We start from the raw sequence: 24,336 nt of genomic DNA on the forward strand, positions 1-24,336 counted from the left end.
CCCCAGAATCTCCTTCGAATCGTATAGAACCTGAGCGGGAAGCAACCCCAGAGCCATCTGATAACGACCCATGACTACACTGCTTTCCAAGGCAACCCATTACACTTCTGGACAGTTCTGACTGTTAGGAAGTTTCTTCCTCACTTATCTCTAAGATCAGTGTTCTTTATCTTGTGTGTGTGTGTATAGTGCACTCTTCTGCAAGTCTGGTGAAGCATATGGACTCCTAAGAATCATTTTTTACATGCATAAAATGAAATAAATAGGATTACGAAAGGAACCAATCATATTGAAACAGTTATCAAAATATTTAAATTTTTCTTAAAGTGCACAAACTTAGGTTAAGAACTTAAGAAATGCCAAAGATATCCTTCGCAACTTCTACCTGCTGCTCCTGGTTATAACCTCTGTGTGCAAGCAGACTACAGTCTAATTCCTCTCAAATGCTTGAAGACAGCTAGATTTGTTTAAACATATGTACTGCCTAAGTAATATGTACGGTTCTTTCAGCTTGTTCTGACATGGCATGATCTCTAGAACCCTTGCTGTCCTGACCAGGATACTCTACGGCTTATTCAAAACTCAACATAATACTGCAGCTGTTGTCTGACCAGAAAAAAAAAAAAAAAAAGGAAAGCTGTGGTTAGTTGGTTTTTTTTTTCTTTAGTTGGGACAAAAACAGTTGGGGATAGTAGTTAAGACACAGCATTAGAGTGCGGTCTAAACATGGATACACTTGCACTGAGAGTAGTCAGTCCACTATAATCTCCACATCTGTTTTACATAAACCACTATAACCAGGACTCCCCTATTTTTTCTTTGTGAAGTTGACATTTTGAATCTAAGTTCAAGAAGTGAGACTTTAACAAGGATATGAACTCTATTCCTACTATATTTCATCTTTGTGTAGCAAGAAGGCTCTCTGGCTCATTCTCCCAGGCAGTCCAACTACATCTCACCCTAAGGGGCACCTAGGTTTGGGAGTATCTTCTCTAATGTTTGGTATTGACATTACTTCATTGTTTACAGTATCTTCCTTCCTTATCTCTTTTAATTAGATCTATTTTTGCTTTTGCTTTTTCTGAGATTGTGATTGCTACACCTGATTTTTTTTACTTCAACTGAATAAAAAGAGCTTTCCTTAAAGTCATAAGTAGTATTTATCTAAAACCATTAGCAAGCATTGTCTTTTTTTTAAAATTAATTAATTTATTTTTATTTTCCAACCTCCATTTCCACAAGATTTTGAGTTCCAAATTTTCTCCCCATTCCTCCCCTCCCCCCACCCCAAGATGGCATACATTCTGATTATCCCTTTCCCTAGTCTGCCCTTCCTTCTATCACCCCCCATTCTTATTCCCTTCCTCCTTACTTTGTTGTAAGGTGAGATAGATTTCTGTACCCCACTGCCTGCGTATCTTATTTCCCAGGTGCCTGTAAAAACAATTTTTAACATTTGTTTTTAAAGCTTTGAGTTCCAAATTCTCTCCCTTCTTCCCTCCCCACCCACCTTTATTGAGAAGGCAAGCAATTTGATATAGGTTATATATGTGTAATTATTCAAAACACTTCCGTAATAGTCATGTTGTGAAAGACTAGCTATATTTCCCTCCAACCTATCTCACCCCCCATTTATTCTGTTTTCTCCTTTGACCCTGTCCCTTTTCAAAAGTGTTTGCTTCTGACTACCCTCTCCCCTAGTCTGCCCTCCTATCATCCTCCCCCTTATCCCCTTACCCCCTACTTTCCCAATTGAGTGGGTATGTTATTCCCTCCTTAAGCCAAATCTGATAAGAGTAAGGTTCATTCATTCCCTTTCACCTCTTCCCCTCCATTGTAACAGCTTTTTCTTGCCTCTTTTATGTGAGATAATTTACCTGATTCCATCTCTCCCTTTCTTCCTCTCCCAATATATTACTCTCTTACCCCTTAATTTTATTTTTTATTTATCATTCCTTCATATTCAACTCATCCTGTGCCACATATACACATTCATATATATTCCCTCCAACTACTCTAAGACTGAGAAAGGTCTCATGAGTTACAAATATAATCTTTCCATGTAGGAATGCAAACAGCTCAACTTTAATAAGTCCTTTATAATTTTTCTTTCCTGTTTATCTTTTCATGCTTCTCTTGTGTGTTATATTTGAAAGTCAAATTTTCTATTCAGCTCTGGTCTTTTCATCAAGAATGCTCGAAAGTCCTCTGTTTTATTGAATGACCATTTTTTCCCCTGAAATATTATACTCAGTTTTGCTTGGTAGGGGATTCTTGGTTTTAATCCTAGCTCCTTTGACCTCCAGAATATCATATTCCAAGCCCTCCAATCCTTTAATGTAAAAGCTGCTAGATTTTATGTTATCCTGATTGTGTTTCCACAATACTCAAATTGTTTCTTTCTGGCTGCTTGTAATATTTTTTCCTTGACCTGGGAACTCTGGAATTTGGTTACAATATTTCAAGGAGTTTTCCTTTTGATATCTTTTTCAAGAGGCAAATAGTGGATTCTTTCAAATTCTATTTTACCCTCTGGTTCTAGAATATCAGGGCAGTTCTCCTTGATAATTTCTTGAAAGATGATATCTAGGCTCTTTTTTGATTATGGCTTTCAGGTAGTCCACTAAGTTTTAAATTATCTCTCCTGGATCTATTTTCCAGGTCTGTGGTTTTCCCAATGAGATATTTCATATTGTCTTCTATTTTTCATTCTTTTGGCTTTGTTTTATGATTTCCTGATTTCTCATAAAGTCCTTAGCTTCCATTTGCTCCATTCTAATTTTTAAGAAATTATTTTCTTCAGTAAGTTTTTGGACCTCCTTTTCCATTTGGCCAATTCTGCTTTTTAAGGCATTCTTCTCCTCATTGGCTTTTTGCACCTCTTCTGCCATTTGGGTTAGTCTATTTTTTAAGGTGTTATTTTCTTCAGCATTTTTTTGGGTCTCCTTTAGCAAGCTGTTGACTCGTTTTTCATGATTTTCTTCATCACTCTCATTTCTCTTCCCAATTTTTCCTCTACTTCTCTTACTTAATTTTCAATATCCTTTTTGAGCTCTTCCTTTGCCTGTGACCAATTCATATTTATCTTAGAGGCTTTTGATGTAGGAGCTTTGACTTTGTTGTTTTCTTCTGGTTGTATGTTTTGATCTTCTTTGTCACGAAAAAAAGATTCTATAGTCTTATTTTTTTCTGCTGTTTGCTCATTTTCCCAGCCAATTACTTGACTTTTGAGCTCTTTGTCAAGGTAGGACTCTGCTTCCAGAGTGGAGAGTGTGCTGTCCGAAGCTTCAGGGGTTTTGAGCAGCTGTTTTCAGAGATACTTCTAGGCACCTGTAAATTTTCAGTTCTTCTGAGGTAGTATGATCCATGGAGAGGATTTTTACTCCTCTCCTGGCCTGTACTCTGGTCTATGAGTGACCTCAAGCACAGAGGATGCCCTCTCCACAGCCTCCACAAGTTCTGCCATGCCAGCGATCCTCCTCACCCCAGGACTGTCACCCAGGACTGCAACCCAGATCCAAGCAGGGCAAAGCAAGAGAATCCTGCCTCAGTACCAGTAAAGAGATCCCTGCAATCCCCCCTCTGATCGCTTGCTTGATTCCCCCACTGTGGGCCTGGAGTTCCAGAAGCAGCCACTGCTGCTACTGCCACCACAGCCACCACCTCCACCACCCTGGGGCTGGGGGCCAGACAGGGCTCCTCTGTCACCCAGGTGTGACAGAGTTTTCCTGCTGATCTTCCACATTGTCCCTGGTGTTTGTGGTATGAGTGATTCAGTCCCCTGAGGCTTGCTCCAGCCTCATCCATGCTGGTGCTGGGCTGTGCTTCACTCCCAACCCAGTGTGTGAGAGGCCTTTCTTGTTGACCTTCCAGGTTGTCAAGGACTGGAAATTTGTTTCACTCTGTCACCCTGTGGGCTCTGCAGCTCTAGCACTTATTCAGAGTCATCTTCCATAGGTATTTGGAGGGGTTTGGGGGAGAGCTCATGTAAGTCCCTGCCTCTACTCCGCCATCTTGGCTCCACCCCCCAAGTAAGCATTATCTTTAATGGGGATGAGATAATAGCCTTTCCAATAAGATCAGGGATGAAGAAACAATGCCATTATCAATACATTTATATTGATCAATATATTAATATGCCCATTATTATTTTGTAGAGCTAGAAAAAATAATAAAATTCATCTGGAAAAACAAAAGGTCAAGAATATCAAGGGAATTAATGGGGGGTAAATGTGAAGGAAGGTGGCCTAGCCATATCAGATATCAAATTTTATTATTAAGCAGTGATCATCAAAGCAGTCTGGTACTGGCTAAGAAATAGAGTGATGGATCAATGGAATAGATAAGGTACACAAGGCACAGTAGTAAATGACCATAGTAATCTAGTGTTTGATAAACCCAAAGACCCAAGCTTTTGGGACAAGAATTCACTATTTCACAAAAACTATTTGAAAATGGTATGGCAGAAACTAGGTATAGACCAACAGCTTTCACCATATGCCAAGATAAGGTCAAAATGGGTACATGATTTAGACATAAAAGATGATATCATAGGCAAATTAGGGGAACATGGAATAGTTTACTTATCCAACCTATGAATAAGGGTAGAATTTAGGGCCAAACAAGAAATAGAGAGTATTATGAAATGTAAAATGGATAATTTTGATTATACTAAATTAAAAGGCTTTTGCACAAACAAAACCAATGCAACCAAGATTAGAAGAAAAACAGAAACCTGGGGAAAAAATTTACAATGAATGTCTGATAAAGACCTCATTTCTCAAATATATGGAGAACTAAGTCAAATTTATAAGAATAGAAGTCATTCCCCAATTGATAAGTGATCAAAGGATATGAACAAACACTGAAATCAAGCTACCTATAGTCATATGAAAAATGCTGTAAATTACTATTGGTTAGAGAAATGCAAATTAAAACAACTCTGTGGTACCACCTCACACCTATCAAATTGGCTAATGTGACAGAACAGGAAAATGATAAATGCTGGAGGGAAAATTGGAACACTAATGCACTGTTGGTAGAGTTGTGAACTGATCCAACCATTCTGGAGAACAATTTGGAACTATGCCCAAAGGGCTATAAAACTGTACATGCCCTTTGACCCAGCAATACCACTTCTAGGTCTGTATCCCAAAGAGATCATAAAAAAGGGAAAGGACCTATTTGTACAAAAAATATTTATAGGAGCTCTTTTTCCAAAGAATTTGAAATTGAGGGGATGCCCCTCAATTGGGGAATAGCTAAACAAGTTGTAGTATATGATTGTAATGGAATATTATTATGCTATAAGAATGATGAGCCGGCAAATTTCAGAAAAACCTGGAAAGACTTACATGAACTGATGTAAAGTAAAATCACAGAACCCGGAGAACAATGTACACACAATAATAGTGATATTGTATGATGATCAACTACAAATGACTTAGCTATTCTCAGCAATACAGTGATCTAAGTCAATTCCAAAGGACTCATGATGAAAAATTCTATCTACCTCCAGAGAAAGAACTGAAGTCTGAATGCAGATTGAATCATACTATTTTTCACTCTATTTTTTAATGATTTTTTTTTGGTCTGTGTTCTCTTTTACAACATTACTAATATGGAAATATGTTTTGCATGATTGCACATGCATAACCTTTATCAAATTGCTTACTCAGGGAGGGGGAGGGAAGAGTAGAGAGGGAAATAATTTGGAACTCAACATTTTTTTTAAAATGTTAAAAATTATTTCACATGTAATTGAAAAAAATAAAATGTTTTTTAAAAAGACAACTTTTTGAGATTCACTTGAATTTACCTAATCTTACTATTTTCTAACCTACATGTCTTCATCTCCATAAGATAAATCCTATGAAATACTTTTGCAAATACTTTGCTGAAATCTAGGTAAACTGTATCCATAGCATTTTCCTGATCTAACAGTCTTGTAACTCTGTCAAGAAAGGAAATAAGGTTAGTCTGATGTGACAACCATGATGGCTTTTTGTGATCATTGCTTCCTGTACTAGACATTTCTCGATCATCCCTTTAACAATACATTCACTATATGTCACACTGCCCTCAAGCTCCCACACTTATATTCTTGAAGCTTCACCACTTTACTATCCTCCTAGTCTTTCCTGTACCTCCAACCCTATTATCCTCTCCTATTTCTAAAATCCCTCATGCCTTCTTCCCTGTTCATACCCACCTCAGACTGCCCCATTGTTCCTCCCCACTTCAAACTCCCCAAACTTCACATACCGTTAGACCCATCACAAAACACTTACTTCTATGCCATGCCCCAAATGATACCCCTACTTCTCTAAGAGCTCACAGCACTTCTCCCGCCTTACCTCTGACCTCTTGGAATCCTTAGCTTCCTTCAAGGCACAGCTCAAGTGCCTCTTTCAACTCAAGGCCTTTCCTGATCCTCCCAGTTGTGAGTGTTCCCCCAATCAAAAAAGAAAATTATTTTGTGTTTACTTCATATATGTAGCTCCACCTCTCTGAGGGGTAGATGACTAAAAGCAGTGTGATTCTTAGCAACCTCTCTGCCCCCTTTTCTGCCTCTGCCACCATCACTACAGAAGCAGAATGGGCATGCACAGGTCCAAGAGCCATTCTCTGTGTTTTGTGCATTGCCATGGTCAAAACATTCATCCCCAAATGGCCAGCCTATTGGTGATAAGCATCTTATATCTTAACTAAATTGGTCCTTGGAAGACAGGCTTGATCCATTGGTATGATCATTTCTGAAGCCTTTGCAGCATGGTAGAACCTGTCAGAGCTAGGGTTCCCTGAGATAACCTTCAATAAACCAGAATTACCTCAATGCTACTATGAGGCATAGAGTAGATGTTAATGGTAGAACATGTATCATTATAAAAAAAAAATGTATGCATTTCCCCAGAATGTAAATTCCTCAGCAATCACTCCCAGAAGATTACAAAATCCAAGTCCTTTCCCCCTTTCATATCTCCCTTCCTCCTGGAGACTGTTCTCTAAATGCAGTGATAAATCACTCAAAATCAGCCCAACTTGGTCAAGTGTCTCTTCTAATTGTATAATCTCAATATCTTGAAAGGCTTCACTTCTTGTGTATCTTTCCTCCTGCCAAGGGGCTAGTAAGGGGTACAAATGTATACAGCATAAATATCATATGAATAAATGCAAATATATACAAAGTAGTTCAATGCAAGGTATTGAGGTAGGGGGAGGGAGAGTACTAACAATTTAATTTCTCTGTCTTCCCCTCTCTTCACTTCTGGATATCATCCCACCAGGTACTGAGTACTCTGATGCTTCTCTGTTGCTATTCCCTTCTCTTTCTTTCTTCCCTCCCTCCTCACAAAACTGCAGTGACTTACACAGGCTTGCCCTCTTCAGCAATGGCCCATATTCTGGCCCTATCTGAATAAAAATCGACTGTCAAACATATAATCTTGGTGTGTAAGAGGAAGGAAAGAATCTTAACAATTACTTGATTCAAAATTTTCATTTCACAGATAAGTGAAATGAGGCTCAGAGAAGTAAAGTCACTGAGACAATCACTGGCAGGACCAGGACTGGAATTGAGATCTCCTGACTCCCAGTCCAAGGTTATTTCACTTTAATAGGCTGCTTCCTTGTACCTGGGCTAGTTACTGCTCTAGGTCTTGTTAGGCAAGCTGATTGAACAAATTCATTCTCAAGTGTTCACAGATAACAACTGATGTATGTTTTACCTCCTCCAGGGACATTTTGACCTCCTGGGGAGTTACTCAAGCTGGAAAGGATCTTACAGATCATCCATTCCAACCCTCTCTCTTTACAGTTGGAAACTAAGGCTTAGAAAAATTAAGACTTTCCCTGGGTCACACAGTTAGTAAATGACAGAGCTAGGGTTTGAGTTCTGATCTTCTGACTCCTAGCCCAAGCCTTTTTCCATTACTTCCTCGGACTTAACCCAAGTGAAGCAGTTCCCTAATGGTAATTTCTGTCACTGTATCAAGGAAGCTGCATCTAAGGATGGCCTTGGCCTCATCATTGCCAAGTCTCCTTCCCTCTCCCCTGAGTATAGTTCCCTTGAGGTATAGCCTTTGCTGCCTAGAGGGCATGCTGGTAAGTCTGTTCCAAGCAGAGTATTAGGAGACAGCAGTTTCTTTCCTATAAACACCTTTCTGCCAGTAAGGAGAAAAGTTAGTAACAGAGCCTAGGGACTGAATCTGATCCATGTTTATTCAGGGTCAACTAACTTGACAGTTATACTGTACCTTCCAGCCATACAAACCAAATTGTTGTTCCCTGAACATGACATTCTATCTTCTACCTATGTGCCCTTGCATAGGCTGTCCTCCATGTCTGGAATGCTCTCCCACCTCACCTCTGACCTCTTGGAATCCTTAGCTTCCTTCAAGGCACAGCTCGAGTGCCTCTTTCAACTCAAGGCCTTTCCTGATCCTCCCAGTTTTAAGTGTTCTCCCAATCAAAAAAGAAAATTGTTTTGTGTTTACTTCATATATGTAGCTCTGCCTCTCTGAGGGGGAGATGACTACGTCTACCCCCAGAGTTGGTTTGGGGAGGTTCTCTAGTCCTATCCCATATAAGCTACCACAGCGTAGCACTCCCTTCAGGGTTACTTTTCTAAACTCCCACTAATGCCCCAGAGTGTGGTGGCTACTTCTCCCTCCCTTCAGGGACCTAAGGGTGACATTGAGGGGCCAGGGTTTTTCTAGGACTGTTGCTCCCAAGCCCCCACCAAGTGTGCTCACCACTGACGATCAAATATCCAGCCAGAGTTAAGTAGCTTTTAGAAACAGGATTTTACTAAGGTGGGAAGAAGTTGGTACAAAGCATTCCCCCTCCCCAACATCTGGGATAAACTTTCCAACAAGTATGGCAAAAGGGGAACTAAGAGTTTCTGATTATTGGAAGTTCTTTTCTCCATCTGTGGAATCCTCTTGGGGATATAGCTCTTTGCTGGGTTCCAAGAATGAATGCTATACTTTTCTCTGCCCAGAAGATGTCATGGTCCCTGCAGCTGCCTTTCCTCAGCATGCCTACTTTTTCTTCTCTCAAATCCTAACTAGAAGCATTGTTTATTAATACTCCCTCTGTCCTGGAGACATATATAATGGGAAGGGATTAAGGGGGGAGTAGGTAATGAGAGATGGGGTAATACTCCCTTTGGGCTCACTTTTCCCATTCAGTTGATCTTTTGATATAGATACAAGGGTATGTCTCTTCAAAGCACCCACCCTGGACCCACCCACCTGACCTGATTGACTGTCTCCTTCTGCAATCCCTTCTCCAAAATAAGCAGGCCCCAAAGCATGTCTAATCTATGAACCAATCCTAATACACTTCCTATATTGCATCACCTCATTTCATCCAATGACTTAAAGAACTTCAATTCTTCCAAATTAATTAAGGCCTTTGTACCTAGTTTGTGCTTGTGATTAATTGATTCAATAGAAGTGTCTAGTCTTTGTTTACACTTTGATCAATTAATGCATTCTGTTATTCAATTAAAGAGGCAGTCTCACCTGATAAAAATATCTGGTATAAGGTATCTTACTAATTACATTAAGTGAGGTTGAAGAGTAAGGGATATCCGTCTTACTCTGTATATTTTGTATTTATTGTCTGCATAAATTTGATACGAGTTCTTCAAGGGCAGGGAGTTTCATATTTGCTCTGTATCCCCAACATCCAGCACAATGATGGGCACGTTTTGTTGTTGTTCAGTCGTGTCTGACTCAGCTTTCTGTGGCATTTTCTTGGCAAAGATTCTGCAGTGGTTTGCCATATTCTTCTCCAATGGATTAAGGCAAATAGAGGTTAAGTGACTTGCCCAGAATCACACAGCTAGTAAGTCTGAGGTCGGATTTGAACTCAGGTCTTCCTGATTCCAGGGCCAGCTCTCTATCCATTGAGCCATCTAGCTGCCTTGGCTGGCACATGGTAAGGACCTAATACATGTTTGTTGAATTAAATGAATTGTCAAAAGGACTAAATACTTATAAGCATGCCCCCAGGAAGTCCTGGATTTAAATATGTTTTACTAATGGTGGACAGAGCAGTGTCCTAAGCCCCAAAGAACAATACTTCTGCCTTACGAGATTAGATTTCCTGATCTACAGGGAGAAATGCTTTTCCACGTGTTTTTAAAATATATTTCTATAGCTATTGTCTGAATCCATGGTCACAAAAACAAGCACCGTGATAGATTATAAAAGGACAACAATAAAATCTCACAATACTGTGCTTCCAAAAAGTCTGAGTAACAAAGATGGCACTGTTCCTTATTACTCATGGGAAAAGAAGAGGCTCAGAATTGGAGAACACTTAGTTCTGGATGGTCTTCAAAGGCAGGTGAGGTCACTTAGATCCAAATTTCAAATATAAACTTGTTTGTTGCTTTTATGGACTATTTTGGCTGTCTTTTGATTACTATGATTGAATTCTCTGTTGGAGACGAGCCTCTGAAGCCTTTTCTCTTACCCCATTGAAACTTAGCATGTACTAGTTTTAAAAAGTTTAATACTAAATTTAATAACCATTAACAGAAACATTCAAATAAGCAACTTAAGTTTTAATATGATCATATATAAACTTCAAAATATTTATAGTTGATTTAAAATGTGTATATTAACTTTACCAAATAACAAAAATGCCCTGTTTGCTTCCATGTTGCCTTCAGATCTCTTTTCTTTCTTTTTATTTTCTTCCAGATTTTGTTGCTGTCTTTGTTATTACTTTTTTATGTTAAAAATGTATGTATCATTCCAATTTTGCCTTCTTCAGGCTGCATTAATTCATCAGTCAGCCAATCAACAAGAATTTATTAAGGGCTTACCATGTGCCAGACATTGTGCTAAGATATAGTCCCTGCTCTCAGGGAGCTCACAGCCTAATATGGAAAATAACCTGTAAATAGCCATGTACAATCCTATACACAGGATAATAGGAAGTGACTAACAGAGGGGAGACACTAGAATTAAGAGGGATTGTGAAAGGCTTCCTGTAGAAGGTAGGATTTAAATTAAAACTGGAAGGAAGACTGGAAAGCCAGGGAAACCAGTAGGCAGAAATGAGAATGGAAAAACATTCCAAGCAAGGGGGATAATCAGTGAAAATGCCTAGAGTTAGGAAATAGAGTGTTGTGGGGTTTTTTTTTGTTTTTTTGTTTTGTTTTTTTTTGAGGAACAGTAAGGAGTCCAAAGTCACTGAATTGAAGAATGTGTGGGGAAGAGAGGAGTATAAGATATAAGGAGACTGGAAAGGTTGAGGGGAGGGGGATATTGGGAGACAGGCTATATATGAAGTGCTTTTAATGTGAAACGGAGGATTTTGTTTGCTCTCGGAGAGCTAGGGAGCCAGTAAAATTTACTGAATGAGAGAGTGACATGGTCAAATCCATGCTTTATTAAAGTCACTTTGATAGCTGAGTGGAGAATAGACTGGAGTGAGGAAAGACTTGTGAGAGGAAGACCAATCAGCAGGCTTTTACAGTAGTCCAGTGTGAGGTGATGAGGGCCTGTACAAGGGTGGGGGCAGGGTCAGAGGAAACAAGGGGGTGTATAGGAGAGACATTACAAGGGGAAATCAAGAAGTCTTGGAGACAGATTGGGTATGGGGGTTGAGATATAGTAAGGAGTTTGACATTAAGGTTGCAAGCCCCGGTGACTGGGAAGATGGTAGTGCCCTCAACAGTAATAGGAAAGTTTGGAAGAAGAAAGGAACTGGGGGGAGTCTTTCCATATTTCTTTGTACCTTTTTGTATTTTTCATTGCTATTTCAATGGATCTGTGATCTCACAGATGTGGCTACTTTTTTAATGGTGAAGATCATGATCCATCTATATCTCATCCTGTAACCTTTGTCTATTTCTTCCAACAAATCATCCACACAGGGCCTTCTTCTGGTTCTCTTGGTATTGCATGGATACCAATGAAACATTGACCTCACTACCTATTACAAAGTTTACTCACCTTTGAAAAGAGAAGCTCAGAATTGAGGAGCACTCGTTATTTCCAGATGATCTTCAACGGAAAGCAATGTCATCATGGAACTGTCTTTGTTGCCTCTTACTTTTAGGGTTTGACCTATCCACCTCCTTTTCTAGTCATGTTTTTATTTAATCATATGTTGCTCCACTTCTACATAATTCTTGCTGATAAATATACTGTAGCCACCTCATGCCAACTATACATCTCTCCATTGTAATTACTTCTTCAGAGATTGTCATGGCAATTTAACAAGACCTGAGGAATATTGAGGTTTTAAACAATTGTATAAAATGAAATAATATTTGTAAAGTGATTTGCAAACCTTAAGGCACTATCTTGTCCCAAGTCAGGCCCATACACCATAATTGCACAACTTCCCCCATTAGAATATAGACTCTTTGAGAACAGTGATTGTCATGTTTAATTGTATTTGTATTCCCAGGGCTTAGCACAGCATATGGCATATAGTAAATACTTAATAAAGTTTTCTCTATCTTATTTTTATTTAATTTTTGAAATTCTGAATTCAATAAACAACAAACAAAATTGTGTGCTGTTTGTCCTTCATTCTCAAAGAGGACCATGACATCAGGGAAATGATGACATGACCGGCAGTTGACTTTGATTTGAGTGAGAGGAGGCTGTCCAAACAAAATTAATATCTCTATGTAGGCAGTAGGATAGAAAAAAGAGGATTACACATGAGACTATGAAACTCCACCACATATAGCTTGTTCTTCTACACAACAAATACAACATGTAACTTTCAAAGCTATCTTGCTTATCTGGCCTTCCTTCTCATACTGTGCATTAAAAAACGCTTTGGTGACCCTCTTTCTCACTTTTGTTTTTGTTTCTCTTTTTGACAACACCATCCATAGCCCTCCTTTCCCCTCCTACCCACTCCCCAAATGAAAAGAAATGAACAAAAAAAGTCACAAAAGTCAAGCAAAAAGTACCTACATCCAATCCAATTTAAATTAAGCAACTCTCCTGGCCATTGAGACATATTCATCACACTCTTGGATGACTTTCTTAAGCTTTCAAGATGTATGGCACGGTGTACATTCATGTTGTGGTATTCCATCTCCACTGAACAACACCTGAACATCTGTGTAATCTAAACCTCTTGGGAATTTTTGTAATTCTGGAATAGTTCTCTTTTGTAGTTATAAAAAAATTATCAGAGTTCATTATTCCCCTGATATAGACAATATTTTTAGCCACAGGAAGTAAAAAATTCCCCTGACATTTTTGGGTTAATGTTTTATAATCTAATGAAGATGCTCAACCTACATTGTCACCTAGACTTCTGACAACTGTTTGGTATAATCTTGAATGAAAAGGTGAATTTCATCAACAAAAATTACCTTTATTTAATCTCCAGTACTTCAGTCTTTGTATTATATTGCTTATGATGAGCATTTTTTTTCATATCAAGAAGTGGTAGTTTTGTTTTTTTTTTTAATGAGTCTTCTTGCTGTTCTTCCAACTTAAAGAAGCCCATTCCTCATTACAGAAGAATCAAGAACAATCTCTCCAGCTTCTAGGTCCCTCTCGAGGTATTTCCTTGTTTTCTGAGGATGTGCTGTTTTGAAGCAGTAATTTATCGGTTCTTGGTGTTGAGATTTTTGTCTTGTTTTGTTTGCTTTTGTGCTTGAGGGGTTGATTTTATTTCATTATGGGTTTCATTGAACCTTGAAATGCTCAATTTCCTCAGGCCAATAGCTGCTGCAAGATTTCTAAGAGTCACAGAAGTGTGCCCCCTGAGAGCTATGACTTTTTCACATTTCCTTGGAGTCATATTCATTTCTAAAAAACACAGGATTAAAAGCATCACAGAGAAAAATGAAACAGGCGTGCCTGACAGAAATTCTAATACTCAACTGATTAAGAACTAGCTAACGGTAGGAAAACAAGGTCAATCCAGTTTCATCTGGCTAAGGTCAAAATTTCTGAGTCAGCTCAATTTCTCTAGAAGCACATGCACATGACTATTGCTATCACAAAATGAAGCCACATCAAAATGCAGTGATTGTCCTGAGTAATTTGCACACCACTGTAACTCAATGGACTGCTCAACCAACTGTATAACATGGTTGGGACAATAGGCATTCTCATTCCATTTAGTTTTTCCTGTCTGAAAAATTAGGCCAACTACACCATGTTTCAGCAGAGAGAGGCCTGGATTTCAAATCAGAAGAGGTGACTTTGTCATTAGTTATATAACTGGGATCATTAGGTGGCGCAGTGGATAAAGTGCTGGGAATCAGGAAGACTCATCTTCCTGAGTTCAAATCCAGCCTCAGATACTTACTAGCTGTGTGACCCTGGGCAAGTCGCTTAAGCCTGTTTGCCTCAGTTTCCTCATCTGTAAAATGAGCTGGAGAAGGCAATGGCAAACCACTCCAGTATCTTTGCCAAGCAAACCCCAAAAGGGGTCACGAAGAGTTGGACACACCTGAGAAAACAACTGAACAACAACGGAACATCTGTGTAATCTTAACCTCTCTGGGGCTCCTCGTTTGCAAAAATGAGTGACTTGTTAAGTGTGGTGGTGAACACCTGTGATCTCTGTTATGTGTGGAGGCTGGGCCTGGTGGATCACTTAAGCTCAGGGTTCTGAACTACAGTAATGTTAAGCTTATTGAGTTTCCTTCCCAAGTCCAGAGTCAATAGGGTGAGTTCCAAGGAGGAGTGAACCAGATTGGTTTGGAAAATGAGTCACACTGGGGTCAGATTTGAATCCAGTTCCTCCTGACTCCAGGGCCTATATTTTATCATGCATCACCCACTGCCCCCAATTTTAAAAAATTTAATTTAATTACAGAAAAAGATGTCACATTAATTTTTATTGGAAAATATGTAATTAAGAGGTTTGTTTTTCTCTAAGTGCCAGGAAAAGAGAGAACTCCCAATGCGTTGACTGAGAATCTCCTGAATCCTTCTCTGGGCGAGGAAAGCTATCTGCCCTTTCCCCGTAGAACATCTGCAGCCTCCTGGGAGCAAACTCACCCTCCTTCCTTCTCTCCCTACACTCACCCAGATAGGCAGATTCCCTATTCTCTTGAAGTGCAGATGGTTTAGCACTCTGGGTCATTTCCGGCCTTGTCCTTTAATCCAGCAGCCCATGGCCACTGGCACAGGCCCAAAGGCACTTGAAGCCTTTCTCCACAACCCTAAGGCAGAGGCCACAGAGCTGGCATTGTTTTACTGCCTCAGGATGGAGCAGCCAATAGTCGACCCTTTGCACAAGTTAAAGCCTAATGTGGATAGAGGCTAAGGAGGACTGAGGAAAGAGGGCAAACCCACAGCAAAAAAGGTAGTTGGAGAGAGTGGAAGGGCAGGGGGAGGAGAAAAGAAAGCATTTGGGAGTCTCATCATACATCTTTCTTTAGGGAAGAGAGTGTTGGAACCTCTCCCGCAGCTCCAATACTCATGACCCAGATTCTAAGGGTTCTTCAAACATAATGAGATCTAAGCAAAACAAGAGGGCTCTGACCTAGGGAAAAAGTTGGCTGAAGGAAAAGGAGAAGGCAAAAATCAATCCTTCATCTAAGGAGATGGGAGATATATTATCGCCTCACATGGCTACTAGTCCCACAGAAGACAACACATGGAATTCCGAGAAAACTACCCCAGACTGGTAGAGCTGAGGAATCTTCAGGCCCTTCCCTAGGTCCCATATCAAGTGATGTATTCCATTCCAGGTGTGGTAAATCGTTGTTGTTTGTCCCTTCTTCTCCAAGAGTACCATGATGTCAGGGAGGTGATGCCATAACTTGCAAATGAATTAGATTTAAGTGAGGGAGGGCTGCACAAAGTCACCAGGCTCACTTTCTCCTCAGGAGCCCTCTGTGTCCAGTGACAAGGTATAGATCAGGACAATTGGAGATGGCCCTGAGGGAGTGGGAGACCTTGGCCTTTTAAGTGAAGGTCTTTCCCAGGTCTCAGTTTGACTGAGGCAATCCCCATTCGGTAATTAAAGCTAGGTAAAAAATGAGGCAAAGAATGGTCTTTTTTTTTTTACTATGTATATATGTGTGTATGTATGCATGTATGTGTGTGTGTGTGTGTTGTATGTTTGTCCTTTGTTCTTAAAGAGGACCGTGGCATCAGGGAAATGATGACATGACTTGCAGTTGACTTTGTTTTGAGTGAGGGAAGGCTGTGCAAGGTCACCAGCCTCACTTTCTCCTCCTGAGCCATCTGGGTCCAGTGGCCAGATATTCATCATGGAAATGGCCCAGCATGCATTAGGAGACCCTGGCTCTTTTAGGCTAAGGTCTTTTCAAGTTCTCATTTTGAGTGAGGAAACACTCATTCAGTGAATAGCCCTCTTTAAGAAGTTAGTCAAGGGATGGCCACTTTAAAAAAAAAATCAAATAGGGAGTGGAGGGGAAGGAAGGAGAGAGGAAAGAAGGGGAGGGGAGGCTATTCACAGGTTGCGTTTGTCCTTTGTTCTCAAAGAGGACCATGACATCAGGGAAACGATGACATGACTTGCGGTTGACTTCAATGTGAGTGAGGGAGGGCTGTGCAAGGTCACCAGCCTCACTTTCTCCTCCATATATGTGTGTATGTATGTTTAAATGTATTTGCATATATGTATGCATACACACATACATGTATACACAAGCACGTGTGTGTGTGTTTGAGGGTTTCTGGCCAAAACGGAAACGATTGATATTTACATCCACTCTGAGCAATCAGGGCCCAAATAATGATCTCTGGGCTTGGGCTGGGACCAATTGTTGGCCAATCAATGGGAGCCAGAGTGATTTGGGTTTAATGTATGGTCTTTAAGAAAGAAATCTAGCCCTTAAACCCCAAGATATCTTGCAGGGTTTTAGAGATCAAAATTTACATTCCTTTGGGCAAAGTACCCATAGGTAAGGCTATGATACCTTATGTGAACAGAGGGAGAGGAAGGAAGAAAGGGAAAGGAAGGGAAAGAAAGAGAAGGGGAAGGAAGAAGGAAGGAAGGAAGGAAGGAAGGAAGGAAGGAAGGAAGGAAGGAAGGAAGGAAGGAAGGAAGGAAGGGAGGAAGGAAGGAAGGGAGGAAGGGAGGGAGGAAGGGAGGAAGGGAGGAAGGGAGGAAGGGTGGAAGGGAGGAAGGGAGGAAGGGAGGAAAGGAGGAAGGGAGGAAGGGAGGAGCTATGTTGCTCCCCAAGTAGAACTGGCCAGTTGGGTCCCCAGTGGGGCAGCTCATGCTACTCATAGGTTGCTGTTTGTCCTTTGTTCTCAGAGAGAACCATGACATCAGGAAGGTGATGGTATATATGCAGGAAATACCAATATGCAACAGTGTGGTACATAAGCAAGAAGACAAGAGCAAACTTGGCCATGTGGATCAGAGTTGGTCCTAGGCTCAGGAATTTACAAGTGAGACTCAAAATTCTCAGGGACCAACAAAGCTGCCAATTCAAAAAAAGATGTTCCTGCACTTAAGGCAATACCAGTGCCACAGTGGCTAACGGACATCATTGTAGGCAGGGACCAGCTATAAATAGTGATGTGAGGTGATAAAGGATAATTCGAATTGATGTTTTTACTCCAGAAATGTTCCATCTCTTCCTTAGCTATTGTTCCCAGAGAGACAGCATTTCAGACACAGAGCCTAGGGCGTAGGTGGGCACTAAATCAGACAAACAAATGGATAAATAGATAATGGAAGAGTTGGATTAGATATCCTTTAAAGTCCCTTTCAATTCTCAATCTGTGGTCTTATGATTATCTATGTCATTTAGGAACATTAGCAATGTTCAGAGGCTTGATTCAATCAACACAGTGTAAAATTTTAAAAATAAAATAAAATATCTCAATTATAGAAGGGAGATGATTTTCAAATTTAATAAATGGAAGGAAATATTAGAAAAAAAGATGTTTTACTACATGAAAATAAAATTTTCTGTTCAACAGAAATATCAAAAGAAAAATAATAGATTGTGAAAATATTTACAGCAAATACAACTGATAAAAATTTGACATCTAAATATATTGGGCATTGTTAAAAAGTCACAATGGTTATTTCCAGATGGTGGTCAAAGGATATGAACAGATAATTTTCAGGAAAAAGAAAAACTTAAAAAAATGGTCAATCTAATTATTAGAGACTCAAATTAAAACAATGTTGAGGTACAGCCTCATACATGTCAAATTGGCAAAAATAATTAAAAGTAACAGTGCAGGTAAGGTTGTAGAGAAACAGTTATATTTACTCATTTGCTGCTGTTGGAATTTTTTTCACTGCTGTAGAATCTTTTTGGAGAGAAATATGGCAACTAGGTGGCACAATGGATAGAGTGCTATGCCTGGAGTCAGGAAGACTCATCTTCCTGAGTTCAAATCTGGCTTCTGACACTTACCAGCTGTGTGACCCTGGGCAAGTCACTTAACTTGCCCAGTTCCCCATCTGTAAAAGGAGATGGAGAAGGAAATGGCAAATCACTCCAGTATCTTTGCCAAGAAAACCCTGAATGAGGTCACAAAGACTCAGACATGATAGAACCGACTAAAAAACCCTCCAAAATATATCGCTTACTATGTACCAGGCACTGTGCTAAGCATTTTACAAATATGATCTCATTTGATGCTCACAATCCTCACATCCATGAGTGTGAGAGGTGAAAGATGAAATGACTGAGAAATCAAAGATTTGCTCTTCTGAGTATATTGATTTATGGAGCCAATGAATGTCAATTGCCTAACAAATTGGCAATTAAGACTGAGAAGTAAAAGAAACCCAAAGAAATTTGGAAAGATCCTCATGAGATAATGCAAAGCAGAAAAATTAGAGCTAGAAGAATGGAGACCATGCTCCCTATAGCTATGTGACAGGAAAAGTCCCTGGAAAGGAATGATCCAAACAAGCATCCCAAGGAGGACTCGGAGTGCCTGAAAATTCATTATTATACTTTATGCATTGATAAGGATAGCAACTAGACCTGCGATTTAATTGGCAGAGTGAATTCTATTTGAAGGAATTCCCTCTACCAGTGAAGATCAGCACCTTCTCAACAGCTTTGAATCTTCCAGAGTTCCTTTCAGAATTGAGAAGTGAGCTGTTCAGGGTTATAGTCGGTCAGTATCTGAGGAGGGATGTGAACTCAGGTTTTTGGGGTCTGAGGCCAGCTTTCTTCCCATTATGCCGTACTTCCTCTGTTCAATGAAGTTAATTTAAATGTAAATAGTTACAAACAGGTTTGTTGTTGATGTTGTTCAGTCATGTCCAACTCTTCATGGCTCTATGGACCATAGCATGCCAAACCCTTCTATCCTCCACTATCTCTCAAAATCTGTCCAAGTTAATTTTTTTGTTTCCATGACACTATCTATCCATCTTATCCTCTGCTGTCCCCTTTTCCTTTTGTCTTCAGTCTTTCCCAACATCATTTCCCAACTTATTTCTAATGAAACTTGCCTTCTCATTCTGTGGCCAAAATATTTACACTTCGGCTTCAATATTTGACCTTCCAATGAATAGCCTGCACTAATTTAAGTATTAACTGATTTGATCTCCTTGCTGTCCAAGGGACTTCAAAAGTCTTCTCCAGCACCACAATTTGTAAGCATTGATCCATGGCACACAACTTTCCTTATAGTCCAACTCTCACAGACATACATTGCTACTGGAAAAACCATAGATGATCTTTGTTGTCAAGGTGATGTCTCTGTTGTCCAGATTCACTACAACTTTCCTTCCAAGGAACAAACATCTTTGCAGTGATCTTTAAGCCCAACAATATAAGATCTGACACTGTTTCCATTTCTTCTCCCTCTTTTTGCCAGGAAGTGATGGGACCAGTTGCCAAGATCTTAGTTTTTTTTTAATATTAAGTTTCAAGCCAACTTTTACACTTCCCCTTTTCACCCACATCAAGACTCTTCTTAATTCTTCTTCACTTTCTGCCATCATTAGTGGCATCAGAGGCATATCTGAGATTGTTGATATTTCTCCTGGCAACTTTAATTCTGGCTTTTGATTCATCCAGTTTGATGTTTTGCATGATGTACTCTCCACATAAATTAAATAAATATGGTGACAATATACACCCTTGTTATACTCATTTTCCAATCTTTAATCAGTTTTTCCATGATCAGTTTTAATTGTTGCTTCTTGGTCAACATGCAGATTCCTCAGGAGACAAGTAAGATGATCTGGTACTCCCATGTCTTTGAGGACTTGCCCCATTTTGTTGTGATCCACATAATCAAAGCCTTTAGTATAGTCAATAAAACAGAAATAGATGTTTTTCTGCAACTCATTTGCTTTTTCCAGATCCAGTGAATGTTGGCAATTAGATCTCAAGTTCCTCTGCCTCTTCAAAAGCCAGCCTGCTCGTCTAATAATTCTCAGTTCACATATAGGTGAAACCTAGCTTGCAGAATCTTAAGCATAATTTTGCTGGCATGTGAAATGAGTACAATTGTTCAGTAATTTGAACATTCCTTGGCATTGTCCTTCTTTAGGATTGTGGTGTAAACTGATCTTTTCCAATCCAGTGGCCACTATTGAGTTTTCCAAATTTGCTGGCATGTTGAGTTTCACAGTATCATCTTTTAGGATTTGAAATAACTCAGCTGGAATTCCATTACCTCCACTAGCTTTTTTGTTAGCAATGCTTACTAAGGGCCACTTGGCTTTGTTCTCCAGTATGTTTGGCTTTAGATCAGTAAACACACCATTATGGTTATCAATGATGTTAAGATCTTTCTTGTATCTTTTGGGCATACTTGCCACCTCTTCTTAATCTCTGTTTCTGTTAAGTCTGTACCATTTTTGTTTTCCTGAAGCTCCTACCTCCTTATCAGCCACAGCTACTGAAGACCCAGAAAAGAAAGTTCTTGCCACCAAAATCCTATCAAATTTTCAGGATCAGAAATGGTTGCTGTTTTAGCAGTGCAAATAAAATTTTTAAATAGGAATTACCATCTGCTTTGCTGCTATACCCTAAGAATCATGAGATTTTGCCATTTGACTTACAAGAGAAACTTCTATGTATGTATCTTCTCACCTCCTCCTAAGAGCAACTACTGTCTTGCTTTTCTATTTGTATCGCTAACAACTCTTCAGCAGAGTGCTTGGCACATAGTGAGCATTGACTATGTAAATTTTTTTTCATTTATTCATTCATTTACTATGCTACCATTGATTCACTAGTAGTGAAAGGAGGCCACACAGGACTGAGGTTTGTTTTGTACTTTTTCTCTTTTTCATGGGTTGTCATGGTCCCCACATTTATCACCTACTGGCCAATCTACTGGCAATATGTTCTGTGGGGTTTAGCTAGGATGTTCTCAGAGAGATTTTGTTCTTTTTTTTTTTTTTTTTTTTAGTTAAGGAGGAGACAGTGGAAGGAGAAGCTGGCTCCAGGACCACTACTGGACTAAGTCACAGAGGTCTGATTAAAATCATACCAGAGCAACTAATCCTTTTTTTCCTCTACAAAATTTAAGATATATATATTTTTAAAATTATAAGCTTAACAATCAATACCCCAAAAAGGAACATTTCCATATGCAAAATCAAACAGAAAAATAGAATTTTATGTGATGCTGCTAACCTATTATGTAGTATGTTTTTAAAAATATATAATAAACTCAACATACTACTTTCAAAGTTAACCTGATTATATTTCCTTCTGAATTTTTGTCTATTATTTTCTAGGCTTTAAAGGAAGAGAAAGGTTTTAACAAGTCAAGATAAGGTCAGAGGGCACGTAAGGTCAAGCACTTTGCTCACAGCGACAGCATAAGTAAATATATAAAGGGAGAGGCTGGAACAAGATTGGGCAATGGTAAACATTCCATTCTGGCTAAAGTGAGTAGGATCTGTGAAAGGACAAGATTTAGCTGGAAAGATAGGGCAGAGTTAGATTCTGGAGGGCCTTGAATACTAGGCTAAGGAGACAGTACTTGAATGAATAGGCAATGGGAAGGCATTATTGTAACAAACATTGCTAAATATGCAGTTCCTCTCTAAAAAATAAATTAATAGCTGGTTTCTAGTCATGAAATGTATAAAAGAGACATCCAAGGACATGCCTGACTGGAATAGGAGGTTGGACAGTCATGTAGGAAGAGTGAAGGATAACAGATGGACTGTCCAAGTGTATTGCTTTGGTTTCCATCAAAAGATCTAGAGGAAGTTCTCCAGCACCCTATATGAATCCTCTGTGTCAGATTTAGAGAAAATCATGGACAAGGATTTCACAGAATGAGAAAGTATGAATGGATTGAATCATGAAGGCCTCAATTCTAACCCGTCCTCAGACCCCTCCTCAGTAGCTGTGGAACCCTACTCAAATCACTTAAACATCTTGGAGTCCTACTTTTCCTCATCTATCATACAGGGATAATAACAGCGATGGTATCTACCTCACAGGGCTTCCGAGATGATCTATGTAAAACACTTTATATAGCTCTAAATTAATGTATTTTTATCACATTTTCATTTTTTATTGAGTTCAGACAGAGAGTACTAGGCTCATTCCTTCCTTGCTATTATTCTTTTACATTTGAGGTTTTATGGACTGTTGCACAGGTGGATAAAATAACTGGGTTTTTTGAAGTTGAATCAAGTATTCAGGTGTAAACTCATCTGCTGTAGACTCACTACAAGCATGTGCATTATTATTATTACCTCCATTATTGTTGGTATTAGCTGGTGGAAGGAAAACTCACATTGAAACGTCACACCATTCATAGTTTGGCTCTCTTTTAGGCTACAGGTTGTGAAGCCTCATGGGTGGACCAACTGAGAGTGATAGGGAGAAAGTGCTGGGAATCGCCAATCATCCATCCATCCCTCCGTCTGATTGAAGACACCTACCTCTTTCGCTATCCAGCAGCTGACCTTTTACCAATTCCACTGGATTTCAAACACCCCCACTAGAGGGTGTACAGGGGTAAGGAAAGGAGATGAAACATGAAAAGATAAACAGCTTGGCAGGAATGAAAGTAGAAACCAAAGTGAAGTTGATGTCTTTTTTGTTTTAGTTAACCATTGCTACCCTTCCTACTTCCTGTTTGCTATGTCACCTTGGTCTTTTGAGACAACAACAGTAAAAACCTCTCCATACCTCCCATCCCCATTATACATACCCAGGAAGAAAAATAACAATTTCCCTGAAAATATTCTGAGATTAACTCACAGGATTATATAGAGTATTAGCGTTAGAGCTGGAAGGGACATTAAGAATTACCCAGTCTACTCCCTACTTTACAGATAAGGAAATCAAGTCCTGGTGAAGGGAAGAGACTTACTCAATACTGCATAATTCAAACCAATCAAACAAACAGTTATTAAATGCCTACTATTTGCAAGGCATTGTGCAAGATTCTGAGGATTCACAGATTAAAAATATAACTGTCCCTGATGTTGGTGAGTTTACATTCCACAGCTATTAAGTTATAGAGTAGGCATTCAAACCCAGGTCTTCTAATTTGAAGGCAGGTCCTCTTCTCTCACTACTGGATGGATCAGGGCCCAATAAGAACAGACCTTTGGAACCTTTCTCTCCCCCATTCTAGCCTCTAATTGCACACTTCCCACCAAGCTCTGCGGGATGCTGACCTCTTCCCCTCCCCATCCTTTCCAGAGGTAACCTGTTTTACTTTATCCTTCTAGCTCATCGTCACCCCCAGCTGTCACTGGAAAGGGACAGAGCTGTTTGTGCCACTTGGGTGAGCAGTGAGTCACCAACCACAATCTTTCTGGTAAGATGATAGACTACTTGGCATTACCATGTGCCCCACAAGTTCGACCAGAACTTATTACCTGCCCTCCTCTGTTGCATCTGGTGGACTCCTGGGTGTCATCATCCGTTGCTGCCTCCAAAGGAATCCTGGGCCTTCCTATCTGCCTCACAGCTGAATGTTCCTTATATGGGTATCCTCCCCACTAATTAGAATGTGGGCCACTTGAGTGCAAGAACTTTTTTGCTTTTCTGCTTGTATCTCCAGCACTTAGCACAAAGTCCTAAATAAGGACAGCAAGGATGTGAAGTAGATAGTAGATATAGAGTGTCGAGCCTGTGGTCAGGAAGTGTCATCTTCTTGAGTTCAAATCTGGCCTCAGACACTTACAGCTGTGTGACCCTGGGCAAGTCACCTAACCCTGTTAGCTTCAGTTTCCTCAGCTGTAAAATGAGCTGGAGAAGGAAATGGCAAACCAGTCCAGTGTCTTTGCCAAAAAAAACTACAAATAAAGTCATGAAGAGTTGGACATGACTGAAACAACCCCAAAACAACAACATTCTTTGCCAAGAAAACCTCAAATCAGATCACGTAGAGTCAAACATGACTAAAATGACTGAACAGCAACAAGTACTTAATAAAT

General features: G+C 39.7%; 1 pseudogene; it reads right to left on the reverse strand.

The window, feature by feature from the left end:
- Positions 1-15,576: 15,576 nt before the first annotated feature.
- On the reverse strand, positions 15,577-23,816 carry LOC118842267 (annotated as a pseudogene).
- Between the last annotated feature and the right edge of the window lie 520 nt (positions 23,817-24,336).

The sequence above is a fragment of the Trichosurus vulpecula genome, chromosome 3 (genome assembly GCF_011100635.1).
Source record: "Trichosurus vulpecula isolate mTriVul1 chromosome 3, mTriVul1.pri, whole genome shotgun sequence".
NCBI classification, from domain to species: domain Eukaryota; kingdom Metazoa; phylum Chordata; class Mammalia; order Diprotodontia; family Phalangeridae; genus Trichosurus; species Trichosurus vulpecula.